Source organism: Delphinus delphis, chromosome 7, assembly GCF_949987515.2.
Source record: "Delphinus delphis chromosome 7, mDelDel1.2, whole genome shotgun sequence".
Taxonomy (NCBI): Eukaryota; Metazoa; Chordata; class Mammalia; order Artiodactyla; family Delphinidae; genus Delphinus; species Delphinus delphis.
Window position 1 is genome coordinate 97,181,061 of NC_082689.1, and position 14,205 is coordinate 97,195,265.

The following is a 14,205-nucleotide window of genomic DNA, read 5'->3' on the forward strand; positions in this document are numbered from 1 at the left end:
TCCAGTTTTCTTGCATCAATACCACACTGACTTAATTACTACAGCTTTATTATGAGTCCTGACATCTTTTAGAAATCTTCGAATTTGTCTTGAATATTCTTGGTACTCTACACTGCCACATCGATTTGTATTTTGTCAAATTACACACACCCACATCCACACACATCCTGCTGAGATGTTGTTTGGAACTGTGTTGAATTTATAGATCAATTTGGGGAGAATTGAAACAATTATAATACTGAAACTTCCAATTCAGGAACATGGTATATATTGTTGTCTTATTTAATTTCTCTCAATAATGATTTAGAGTTTTCTGTGTAGATAGCTTGCATATCCTCTGTCAGATTTATTTCCTAGGCTTTTGATTTTTTAATGTTATTAGAAATAGTATAAACTTTTTAATTTTCTAATTCTTTTTTCCTAGTATGTAGAAACACAATTTTTTGTGTGTATTTACCTTTTATCCAGCATAATTGCTAAGCCCACTTCTTAATCTAATAATTTGTCTATAGTTTGTGTTTCTGTGCACACAATTACCTCTTATGCAAATTATGGCAGTTTTCCCTACTTTTAATCTTTTTCCCCCTTACCTTATTAGACTGGATAGGACCTCCAGTACAATGTTGAATAGAAATTAATAAGTTCCATTATTGTTTCATTCTCAATTTAGAGAGAAGGTATCCACTATTTCACTATTAAGCATGAAATGTGCTCTTAGATTATTGTAGACCTCATTTATCAGATTAGGAAGTTCACTTCTATTCTTAGTGTTCTAAGATTTTATTATAAATAAGTATTAAATTGTATCAATCTTTCTTCTACACCTATTGAATAAAATCATGTAATTTTTCTTCTTCTGTAAATGGAACAAATAACTTTGAGCTTCAAAACTCAAACCTCCCTTGCATTTCTGGAATTAACTCAACTTTTTCACAATGTATTATCTTTCTCTATATATTGCTGGATTCTTTTTGATAATATTTTGTTTAGTATCTTTAAATCCTGGTATTGTGTTTGGGATTCATGTGTATGAGTCATGAATTCATGTTTGGTATGTAACTTTCCTTTCTTGTAATGTCCCTTATCAGGCTTCGGTACCAAAGTTATACTGGCATCAAAAAATGATTTAGGAAGCACTCCCCACTTAAAAAAATCTGTGGAAGGGTTTATGGATTATTCATGTTCTTTTTCTCTTAGTGACATTTGACTTTGGGAAAATCTGCATCTTCCATAGAGTCCGAGGTAGATGAGTTGACTCTCACCATATTCCCTCGACTAGACTCAGATCTTGCAGTGTTTGCTTTGTTTATGCTTTGGCCACACATTTGTTTCCTTACTTTATTTAAAATGGTGTTATTTCTCTACCTTTTGTTTCTTTTTTTAGTTTTACTCAATTCATAAGGAGAGAGTACAGGAAAAACACTTCTATTCTTCCACCTCTCAGTGAAAATTCTTCTCCTCTATTTTAATGCGGGAATCCTTGCTTTAAACCAAAGTAATGAATCTTTCTCGTTGGAAATTTCAGACACCTAAGATGGGAGGATGGAGGGACTGTTTTTGGAGAAGCATGGGTCTTAAGAAAGAGAGACACAATGGCATGCTGGAAGACCACTGGATTGGGAGTTAGCAGGCTTGGGTATTTGACTATGTTTCCTCTCTTATTATCTGTGCGAGGCATTAAACTTCTTTGAGTTTTAGTTTCTTTTCATGTAAAACAAAGAGAATAACACCAACCTTGCCAAGCTCATAAGATTAATGGGGAGATCAAATGGGGTAAACGATATTATCCTATTTGTAAAATGCTATAGAAATACAGTATATTATTTTCATGCCTTCACACTGAGTGCTCAGGAAAGCTGTCGGGGAACATGAAACAAAGGATGTCATAGCTCCTGTTGCCTTTTTATTCCATCTTAATGAATATCTCCCAGCGAATCTGCAGTCACAGTGAAGTCACATTAATATGGAACTTTTGTAATTCATAAACTGCGACAGCAGCCTGGAAAGGCTTTAATCAGTTGCCTTCACTCTTAATTATTTTACAACCTCAATAATGGTAAAATGAGCTACCTGACAGTTTAATTAGTTTGCATTAAGCCCAAAGGTCCTGAATGAGTGGTGAGTTTATGAACACAAAGCCTAAGGGTTCAGCAGGAGCACGTCAAGCCTGAATGGGTATCTGGTCTCTGGTTCCCTTCCGTTTCTCCCACGTCAAGCCCTGTGTGTATGTGTGTGTTGCATTCACACAATTTGTCTCTCTGTTTATTACATTAGAATTGTCCTTGAAGCCTCTGAAAATGAGATCACTTGCTGTCACTTGCTAGAGAAAAGCTTTGGAATTATCTGTGAATTGCAATTGCCTCTGCTCTTATTGCTCCAGTTTCTGTGGTTAATAGAGAGCTGGCTGCATGTCACTTTTATTTTTGTGGAGGAGAATTGGTGCTTTTTACTCCCTGCCCAGCATACTGGCTTGGTCATTAGCATATTACAATGCAAAAATCCCATTGGGTGATGGTGGCATTCCTGAATTGTACCAACCTGAGCCAGATGCTGCAGTGAGTTGGCCCTGCTCATTCTTAGCCTGGGAGGCTGTCTTCTCAGGCGTGGTCCTGGGCAGGATTTGTTACCCACATTACCATCTCTCTGAGTTTGGAGTTATAACCTATCCTATTGTGAAACTTTTATACCAAAATGGTCAGGAGGGCAAAAAGGAAAAAAAAAGGAAGGAGGTAAGTAGAGTCATTCATCTGGCTCATTTTTCTGGTCTTCTATTTTCTATCAAATGCAGCCACCAAGTGTACAATATTTTGCAATGGCAGCAGAAGCAAACTAGTTCAGGGGACAATAATATACTCCATATATCCCTAATTGTGACCATCTAATGATGGGCTGTGTGTGAAGCGTGTACAACAGAATCTGGTGTGTAGTAAAAAAGAGTGGATATTTATTGAACATTTCCTATCTGAGTGCAAGTCATCTTGCTGAGACGGTTTCACCTTGGTGTGTGTTCAAGGGATCTAGGGTGGTGCTGTCCCATAGATCTTTCTGTATTGACAGGAATGTAATGCAGCGCTGTTCAATATGGTAGCCATGGGCCACATGTGGCTATTGAGTCCTTGAAGTGTGACTAGTGAGACTGAGAAATTTAAATTTTTATTGAATTTAAATGTAAATAGCCACAGGTGGCTAGTAGCTACTGTATGGGCAAGTACAGATCTAGACCCCACTAGAAGAGGCCCATTGAAACTTGAAATAGTTACACGTCAATCCCAAACTCCCAATCCATCCTTCCCTCCCACCTTCCCCTCCCCACCCCCCGGCAATCACAAGTTTGGGATTGACATGTACACACAGCTATGCTTAAAATAGATGACCAAGGGGCTTCCCTGGTGGTGCAGTGGTTGAGAGTCCGCCTGCCGATGCAGGGGACACGGGTTCGTGCCCCAGTCCGGGAAAATCCCACATGCTGCGGAGCGGCTGGGCCCGTGAGCCATGGCCGCTGAGCCTGTGCTCCGCAACGGGAGAGGCCACAACAGTGAGAGGCCCGCATACCACCAAAAAAAAAAAAAAAAATAGATGACCAAAAAGGACAACTGTAAAATAAATAAATAAAATAAAATAAAAATAAACTTGAAATAGTTAAAATATGATCTCATCCATCAGCACTGGGGAGCATGTTCCTTGCAGTCTCCTAGGCTAGTCTACAATGCCATCGATGTCACTGTCACTTAGAATTACACAATGTCAGATCTTGAGTGCCCAGCACATTAAATTAATTGAACTCTTCGCTATTTCCAACCAAACATGTTAAAATCCCCATTGCTGCACATTCTACTGGTAGAAGATAGTATCTAAAGAATGGCCTGAAAGACCCCTAAAAGGCTTTTATTTGGCTATTTGAGGGAATTTTCATCTCTGCTCAGGTTTGGATAAATCTCTACTGTGAAGAAGGAAAAGTTGAAAGTGGTAAGGAGTTTTCTGAACAGGACTGGAGGTACGAAAGTGAGGCAGAGGTGGTGAAACATGGCTTAGAGATGGGTGAGGATTCTGGATTCTCACTCTTTGCTTCTCACGGGAGGTCCTCATGGTGAGGGGCCTCTGCTTTAACCTTAGGGGAGAATTGTTACCCCACAGCTTCAACATATCCTGGTGTGTCAGAAACACAAGCCCAGCTGGAAGAGCTGATGGTTGGAGGAGGAGGTATTTATTATGCAAGTCAATATTTATTTGACTGGCTGCTGGGTATCAGGACTCTAGGTAAGGAATACAGTGAGCAAAAATGGATGCTGTTCAATGACATGATACTATACATAGAAAATCCTAAAGATGCTACCAGAAAACTACTAGAGCTCATCAATGAATTTGGTAAAGTTGCGGGATACAAAATTAATACACAGAAATCTGTTGCATTTCTATACACTAACAATGAAATATCAGAAAGGGAAATTAAGGAAACAATCCCATTTACCATCACATCCAAAAAAAGAGAAAATCATAGGAATAAATCTACCTAAGGAGGCAAAAGACCTGTACTCTGAAAACTATAAGATGGTGATGAAAGAAATTGAAGATGACAGAAACAGATGGAAAGATATACCATGCTTTTGGATTGGAAGAATCAACATTGTTAAAATGACTATACTACCCAAGGCAATCTACAGAGTCAGTGTAATTCCTACCAAAATACCAATGGCATTTTTCACAGAACTGGAAAAAATAATTTCAAAATTGGTATGGAAACAGAAAAGACCCCAAATAGCCAAAGCAATCCTGAGAAAGAAGAATGGAGCTGGAGGAATCAAGCTCCCTGACTTCAAAGCTACAGTAATCAAAACAGTATGGCACTGGCACAAAAACAGAAATATAGATCAGTGGAAGAGGATAGAAAGCCCAGAAATAAACCCACACACCTATGGTCAATTAATCTAAGACAAAGGAGGCAAGACTCTACAATGGAGAAAAGGCAGTCTATTTAATAAATGGTGTTGGGAAAACTGGACAGCTACATGTAAAAGAATGAAATTCTTTAACACCATACACAAAAATAAACTCAAAATGGATTAAATACCTAAATGTAAGACTGGATACTATAAAACTCTTATGGGAAAACATAGGCAGAACACTCTTTGTCATAAATTGCAGCAATATCTTTTTGGATTTGTCTCCTAGAGTAATGGAAATAAAAACAAAAATAAATAAATGGGACCTAATTAAACTCAAAATCTTCTGCACAGCAAAGGAAACTATAAACAAAATGAAAAGACAACCCATACAATGGGAAAAAATATTTGCAAAGAGTGCAACTGACAAGAGGTTAATCTCCAGAATTTACAAACAGCTCATGCAGCTCAATATCAAAAAAACGAACAGCCAAACCAAAAAATGAGAAGAAGACCTAAACAGACATTTCTCCAAAGAAGCCATACAGATGGCCAAAAGGCACATGAAAAGATGTTCAACATCTCTAATTATTAGAGAAATGCAAATCAAAACTGCAGTGAGGTATCACTTCACACCAGTCAGAATGGCCATCATCAAAAATTCTACAAATAATAAATACTGAAGAGAGTGTGGAGAAAAAGGAATCGTCCTACACTGTTGGTGGGAATGTAAACTGGTACAGCCACTATGGAGAACAGTATGGAAGTTCCTTAAAAATCTAAAAATATAGCTACCATATGACCCAGCAATCCCACTCCTAGGCATATATCTGGAGAAAACCATAATTTGAAAGGATGCATGCACCACGATGTTCACTGCAGCACTATTTACAATAGCGAAGACATGGAAGCAACCTAAGTGTCCATCAACAGATGAATGGATAAAGAAGATGTGGCATGTATACACACCACACACACACACACATACACACACACACAATGGAATATTAGTCATAAAAAAGAGTGAAATAATGCCATTTGCAGCAATATGGATGGACTTAGAGATTATTATACAAAATGAAGTTTAAGTCAGAAAGAGAAAGACAAATATCATATGATATCGCTTATATGTGGAATCTAAAAGAAAAAAAAAGACACAAATGAACTTATTTCAAAAACAGAAAGAGACTCACAGACACAGAAAAGAAACTTATGGTTATCAAAGGGGAAAGGGGGAGGTGGGAGGGATAAATTAGGAGGCTAGGATTAACATATACACACTACTATGTATAAATAGATAACAAACAAAGACCTACTGTATAGCATAGGGAAGTATACTTAATATTATGTATTAACTTATAAGGGGAAAGAACCTGAAAAAGAATATATATAGAGAGAAATAGATACATAGATAGATAAAGATATAGATATACATATATATAAAACTGAATTGCTGTGCTGTACACCTGAAACTTACATGATATTGTAAATCAAGTATACTCCAATTTAAAATTTTTTAAAAAATAGATGCTGTTCTTGCCCTCATGGAATATGCAATCTAGTGGTACAAACAAGATTACATAATGACACAAATAGCTGTGGTGACAGGTAAAGAAATTTACTGAGGAAGGAATGTCTGGGCTGGTTCTACAGGATGTATCCTATGTCTCAGGAAGTGTCTCCTAGGACTGAAGATGAAAGAGCAGAAGATTAACTGTTCACTCAATACGTTAGTATTTGAGGCACTACATTAGCTACTAGTACAAGAGGCGAATGTGACTACGATGACTTCTTCCTCTGAAGACTAGGGGAAGACTAGGGATGGGGCAAACTGGAGGGAGTAAGTGTGTACAGAATAGATGGCAAGGCATATGCTAGAATGCAGTCAATATCAACTGGGGGGTCAAGAGATGGGGTTCAGAAGAGACAAAGATCTGTCCTATAGAAAGGTTGGGAAGACCTTGCCGAGAATGGGCCTTAGACTGGACTTTGGAAATAGGCAAGAGGTGGTGGAGCCACCTGCTTCAACTTGACCATGTGGGCTTTGGCAGTGAGCACCAAAGCTGACACCACCCTACTCAAAGGAGGACACCCTGCTCATGTAATATGCTCCCCTGTATACTCAATGTTGTATAGTCTCATGGTGATGGTAGGACGGCAGATGGGAGAAGGAAGCTCACCAAAGGCTGAAATGTAATGTTTCTCCAGCTAGGTAATAGAGCTTAGAACTAAGTTAATTTGGTTTAGAGAAAGAATGAAGTGATATTTGATGTACCTTAGGGTTCTGGAATAAAAATCATACTGTGGCCTTTGCGTTCTCTCTCCCTCTCCCAACATGGCGGCCTCAGCAAAAATGAAGAATAGGAAGGGGAAGACTATCTCCCTAACAGACCTCCTGGCTGAGGATGGAGGGACTGCTGGAGGAAGCACCTACGTCCCCAAACCAGTCAGCTGGGCTGATGAAACAGATGACCTAGAAGGAGATGTTTCAACCACTTGGCATAGTAATGATGATGATGTGCATGGGGCACCTCCAGTCAACCATTCCATCCTGCCCACTGCTCCACAGGCTGCTCGGGAATCCAGTATCCACTGGAGCTGTCTTCCCAAATCGCCAGCCTACACTGCTTTTCTAGGGAACCTGCCCTGTGATGTGATAGAAGACATCATCAAGGGATTCTTTAGAATTCCTTCAGAGGTTTAAATATGAGCACAGTGCGTTTATAATGTGAACCCAGCAATCCTGAGAGGTTGAAAGGTTTTGGTAACGCTGAGTTTGAGGACCTGGATTCCTTGCTCAATGCCCCGAGCCTCAATGAAGAGTCTCTAGGTAACAGGAGAATTGGAGTGGACGTTGTTGATCAAGCACAGGATAAAGACAGGGATGATCGTTCTTTTGGCAGAGATAGAAATCGGGATTCTGACAAAACAGATACAGACTGGAGGGCCCGTCCTGCTACAGACAGCTTTGATGACTACCCACCTAGAAGAGGTGATGATAGCTTTGGAGACAAGTATGGAGATCGTTATGATTCAGACCGATATCGTGATGGGTATTGGGACAGTTACCGTGATGGCCCACGCCGGGACATGGATCAATACGGAGGCCGAGATGGCTATGATGACCAAGACAGCAGAGACCATGATAGAGGCTACCATTCCAGGATAGGCAGTGGCAGAAGAGCATTTGGTAGTGGGTACCGTAAGGATGACCACTACAGAGGAGGCGGGGACCCTATGAAGACAGATATGATGACAAGATGACCGGTCATGGAGCTCCAAAGACGATTACTCTCGGGGTGATTATAGGCGTGATGATAGTGGTCCCCCGCAAAGACCCAAACTGAACCTAAAGCGTCGGAGTACTCCTAAGGAAGATGATTCCTCTGCTAGCACCTCCCAGTCCAGTCAAGCAGCCTCTATCTTTGGAGGAGCAAAGCCTGTTGATACAGTTGCTAGAGAACGAGAAGTAGAAGAGCGGCTACAGAAGGAACGGGAGAAACTGCAGCATCAGCTGGATGAGCCAAAACTAGAACGACAGCCTCGGGAGAGACACCCAAGCTGGCGAAGTGAAGAAACTCAGGAACGGGAATGGCCGAGGGCAGGAAATGAGTCATCACAGACTGGGACCTCAGCCACATCTGGAAGAAGTAAGTCAGACCAGGATGCATGAAGGAGAGAGAGTGAGAAGTCGCTAGAATATGAAACACCCAGTAAAGAGGAAGACTGTCAGTCTCCAGCTTCTAAGCCTCCCAAACCTGAACAGCCTCGAAAGGTAATGCCAACCCCTCCACCAAAGGAGAATGCTTGTGTGAAATGAAGTTCTAAGCCTCCTGATCGATCTCAGAGCTCAGACACAGAGCAGCAGTCCCGTGGAGGGAGTGGTGGAGGGAAAGTAGCTTCAGCTCAACCATCTGAGGAAGGACCAGTAAGGAAAGCAGATGAAAATAAAGTAGATGGGGTGAGTGCCCCAAAAAGCCAAAGTGGAAATTCCAGCCATGGTCCAGGAGATGGAGGGAACAAAGACCACTGGAAGGAGGCAGACAGGAAAGATGGCAAAAAGCATCAAGACTCCATGTCTGCACCTGAGCCAAAGAAAGCTGAAGAAAATCCAGCCTCTAAATTCAGTTCTGCAAGCAAGTATGCTGCTCTTGGCATTGATGGTGAAGGTGAAAATGAGGGAGAAGATTACACCGAATAGACCTCTGCATTCTGTGCTTTCTCCTAGTCTCTCACCACCCTGGAACATTCGAGAGCAAATCAAATCTCTATCCAGACAAGACAAAATAAAACTCACCATCTCCTGGAAAAAAAAAAAATCATACTGTGCATGATTCCTATCCTCAGGGAGCTTACTGTCAGGAGGATGGGTGGATAACAATGTGTTAATATTGTATTTGCCACACTGCAATTAGTGCCATAGATAAGGCCCCTTACAGGGCCTTCAGAAGAAGGAAAGACCACTTGGTAGAACCAAGAAAGGCTTAGAGTATGAAGTGATATTTGTAATAGCTCATTAAGTATAGAAGGGGTTTCATAGAGAGGAGGGAAGGGCACTCCAGGTAGGGAAAAGAGTTTGAACAAAGGCTTATGAAACATGTCCCTTGTTCTAGGGCTAGAGATGAATCTGGTACTTCTAGGGAAGATTGACAGAAAAACCTTGTCTTCTCCTGGCTCAGGGTCTGATCATTCCCTACAGGGACAAGTCCCCATTGAGAATCACTATATTTTCATTGTATTCCCCCAGATCAGGGATATTTTATTGAGATATACTTCATGTAGTTTATATTAAAAATTGACACAAGTATTTATTATTTGAAATACAGTATAATATTGGACATGCTTTTTATAAAATACAAAGGACCTTTAAGGACCCTCCCTTTAGACTCTGACTCGCTGCCAATATTCCTCCTCATTTGAAAATCATCAGACTTTCCTCGCTTTAAGAAAGATGTATGGGGAGCTATGAGAGTTCGTATTGGGAAGTTTGGGTCAGACTTAGCAGTTAACACTGAGTGGACACAGAAGAAAGAGATAAGATCAGAGGACTCTGGTCAGAGTAGGATGGACTTAATCAAGGAAGACATCTTTGGAAGGATACCATGAACCAGGCATTGATGAGCAGAAAGAAAAGAATGTGAAGGGATAGTAGGGTAAGGGGAATAAATGTCCACTTAGTTCTATGTTGCAGAATAAGCAGATAATGAATGAATAAATGAATGAATAAATGCAGGTGCTGTGAAATTATTCAAGTGAAAGATCCTATGGATAGAATGAGCCACCAAGAGACGGTTTCTCCAAAGATGAGTCGCAAAAAATTGGAACTCTGTAGGTTGACAGCAGATAAAGAAAAAAAGTTATTATTGCTACTGTCACATGAGAAGAAAAGGTGTCCTTGGGGCTAACTGAAATTGAGTGCCACCACCAGACTGCTTACCTGGAGTCAGCAGGAGCGGTTGTTTGCCTGAGGGGTACCCTGGCAATTTTATCTATTCTCAGTTAAAAATCAGAGAGCTCTTTCTTTCATGTGAAATAACCCCTGAAAATCTCCTGGGATTTCAGCAGATTAACTGTGAGCAAAATTCAGGCAGAAAATAGAGACGATGGGCAGGCTGTGGTATCAGCTGTAGAACCCAGGGTATGGAATTGGATTTAATTCAGCAGAAAATGATTTCGGGGTGACAAGCCCACCTATTTGGACGCCCAGGCCTGAAGCAGAGCCAGTAGTTTTGGTGGCCTGGCTGCCCGGTGACAGCGGCCTGGATTCCTCTCTCCACAGGCACCCAGCAGCGGGAGGGAGGGAAGAAGACGGGGAGAAGCTCATCAGTCTCCGGAGGGAGGAGGAGCTTGTTTTATCTGAGATGCAGGGCCTGCTGCCTAAAAGCCAAGCACACAAAGGCCAGCTGGGGGGCCTGGCCTCTATAGTGTGGATGCGGCCAGGGAACACTTCGTAGGTGGCTCTTGCACAAGCATTCTACTGCCATGTTTTAAAGAGAAGGCAAAGCACAGTTATTTTCTAGAAGGTTCGAAACCTGGTCGGCTCCCCTGTTCCCTGCCCAGGTTCTGAATGATTTGAGAAGGAAGATAAAGGGGAGGCAGATAGAAGCCAGGACGCAGGGCACAGCTTTGGTCTGTTAATGCCTCCAGAACTAGGTATGCTCGTACCCTGCCACACACATGCTGGAAAGCCCATGCTCTGGAGCAGTTCCAGAAACCGCCTGATCCCCAAAGGCAGCTCATTCCCTGGAGGAGAGAAGGGGGGCGGAGACAAGCAGGCCCAGTGGTTCTCAAACTCATCAATCTGGTCCTTGATGGGATGAGGTACCAGCTGCATGAGGAAATAATACCCTCCTCTGAACCAAGTGGTTTTCCTGATTCATTTAGGAACTAACTCAGGACTCAGAGGGTAGCAGCTTCTTCCACCCCTCCCTTCCCCATCCCTTTTAGACCTACTGTGGGCTTTGAAATCAACTGGCTTCTCTAGGACTTTATAGTAAGGAAGGCGGCTTCAGTTCCAGTTTCCTTGGAAAGGCATCCAAAAGTGCTTCCGAGGTTGAGTTTATTCAATTCAGTGAATTTCTCTCAGATCTACTAGAGGAATTCTGGATTCTGGATACTGGGAGCTGACAATAAACCTGTACTGAGCATCGGCTACATAATTTGCAGAGCCTAGGCTGAAGGGAAAATGCAGGTCCTTGTTTCAAAATTTATTAAGAATTGTAAGCCAGTGACAGCATAGCATTGATCCAAGTTTGGGACCCTGTCTATACAAGGCCTGGTGCAACTGCAAAGCTCCCACACCGTGAAGCTAGCCCTTAGTGCTTACAGATATTATTTATGGTCTCTGGGCTATTTCCTTCCCTTCCTGTTCTCCAGTCAGGAGCAGCTCTGTCTGTCTCCCTTTTACACACACACACACACTTTAAATACAATTTATGTATAACATGTATAAGAGAAATTGCACTTATCAGAAGTGTACAGCTTGATCGATTTCCACAAAATAAACACATCCATGTAACCACATCATTTAACAGAATGTTACCAGAATCTCAGAAAACTCTTTGTGTTCCTTTCTAACCATCACCTTGTTTCTTTTGTGATTGGCGTCTTTCATTCAACTGTCTTTGTGGGATTTATCTGTGTTGTTGTATGTGGCTGAGTTTATTCATTTACCTTGCTGTATTTTGTCACTGTATTTATTCATTGACGTTATTTGTTCCGTCTACGGTTGATGAACAATTGGGTTGTTTCTAGTATTTGGCTATTACAATTAGTGCAGCTGTGCACGTTCCAGTGCATCTCTCCTGGTGCATATGTGCACTTATTTTGTTGGAATTGCTGGCTCATGGATTAAGCTTATGCTAAACTGTAGTGGTTACTAGTATTTCCCCGAAGTGATTGACCAATTTACCCCCCTATTAGTAGTAAATGATGTTCCATTTGCTTAATACTCTTGCCAACGTTAGTTGGTCTTTTTTTAAAACTGTTTTTATTTTGGCCATCCTGGTTGGAAGGGTATAAAAAATTATTTATCCCTTGCCTAATTTCAGAAAGTATGGAAAGATTCTTAGACGTGTGAATAAAACACCCCTTCTATCTCAGCTTCTCTCTGTCCAGTGGCTTCACTTTTTGCATCATTTTTTTTTTTTTTCCTCCACCTGGTGGCAAAGAGAGCCACAGCAAATTCTATTGCTATTAGAATTTGGAAAAGGAGAACCCTACAGACTAGAGGAGTCAAGGAAGACTTTATGGAATTGATGGGATTTGAGTTAGATTTCCAAGCACTTGGAAAAGGTGAGCAGGAGGGAAAGGGCTCCTTAGGTGGATTAAAGTGGAGAGAGTGGTCCCATCATAGCTGTTCAGGCTGCAGTGGCAGATTCGCCTCGGGAGCAATGGCTGATGAGGGGCCAGAGTGTGCAGTGACTCCCTGTGGCTGAGAAGCTAGGCTGCTACCACTGGTTTGCTTGTGCCTGGTTTAGAAAAATTAATCTGGCCAAGGTCCATTCAAGGGAATCCAAGAGGAAAGGCTGGAAGCTGGCCAGGATAGGAGGAAAGGCTGAGGGAGGGTCTGCATTAGGGTTCTCATTAGTGTCAGAAGACCAAAAAGGAGTTGGATGTATTTGGAAGGAAGAATGGATTGTCCTTTGTACTCCTTGTTCCTGTGTCATCGTCATAGGAACAAGGATCTTCATAGGATGCCTGATTAGATGGCTCCTGGAGAGGCACCGTGCTGTCTCCTTGTTTGGGTCCTTCCCTCCTTGCCTCCAGTACAGAACAAATATATAGATATGCATACGAGGCACCTCTCATGAAATCGTTGTCTAATTGACTAACAAAATTGTGGCAGTGCCTCTTGGGCCCAAATTTAGAAGAATGTTATAGGATTAAACTACTTGGGTGCATTTCAGCTGATTTCATGGTTTCTCATGATGGAAAGGAAGGTTTCTTTTATTTGTTTATTTATTATACTTCTGTAAGGATGTGAAGATTACTTTGGTAGTTGGAAATCTCAAATATATATTGAATATATCTGCATGTTTGTACCTATGATATGATATAGGCTATTTTGTATAGTTCTTTTTCTCCATGGTTGCAAGTGATGACTTCCTGCCAGGTCGGCTGGAAAAGGCACAAGTTACCACTTCAATTTCTTTCACATTTTAATACTTGCATATCATGCTATTTGTGTATGAAGTTGACTGTCTCTCTATAGGGATATACGTAGTTCTTTTAAATATTTAAAACAATATTTCCCCTAAAGAACCCACACAAAAACTACTAGATCTGATAAACAAATTCAGCAAGGTAGCGGAACACAAGATTAACATGCAGAAATCAGTTGCACTTCCTTACACTAACAACGAAATACCAGAAAGGGAATGTAAACTATCCCTTTTAAAATCGCATCAAAACAATAAAATACTTAGGAATAAAACAATATTTCATTCTGCCCCATCCTCAAACGCCTACTTTAGGATGCAGGAGATATGTATCTCACTCTCTCTTTTGTGTCCGGAAAGCATGAGCACATGTATAGAACCAGCTTTCAATGGTTTGTGCTCAAGGGAGGTGGTGGTGGAAGGTGAATGGCCAGGGGTCTCCAATCTCTGCCAGGATGAGCCACTTCCTTTCTCACCTGAAGCCAAATGGTTGTTATTGATGTACGTGTGTGTCTGTGCATGTGGGCATCTTCAAAATAAGCTGAGGTGGGTGAGAGTTTGGGGAGTAGTGTTCCAAAAGAGGGCTCCGATTAGCCAATGAATAGGAAAGGTTGTAGATTTCTAGAGTGATGGTTTCCTGCCCTTTGCCCCACCACAAATGTCCA

The 14,205-nt window shown here is 41.3% G+C and overlaps 1 pseudogene; it reads left to right on the plus strand.

Moving 5' to 3' along the window:
• Window positions 1–7,215: 7,215 nt before the first annotated feature.
• On the plus strand, window positions 7,216–9,081 carry LOC132428200 (eukaryotic translation initiation factor 4B-like; annotated as a pseudogene).
• The last annotated feature ends 5,124 nt before the right edge of the window (window positions 9,082–14,205 follow it).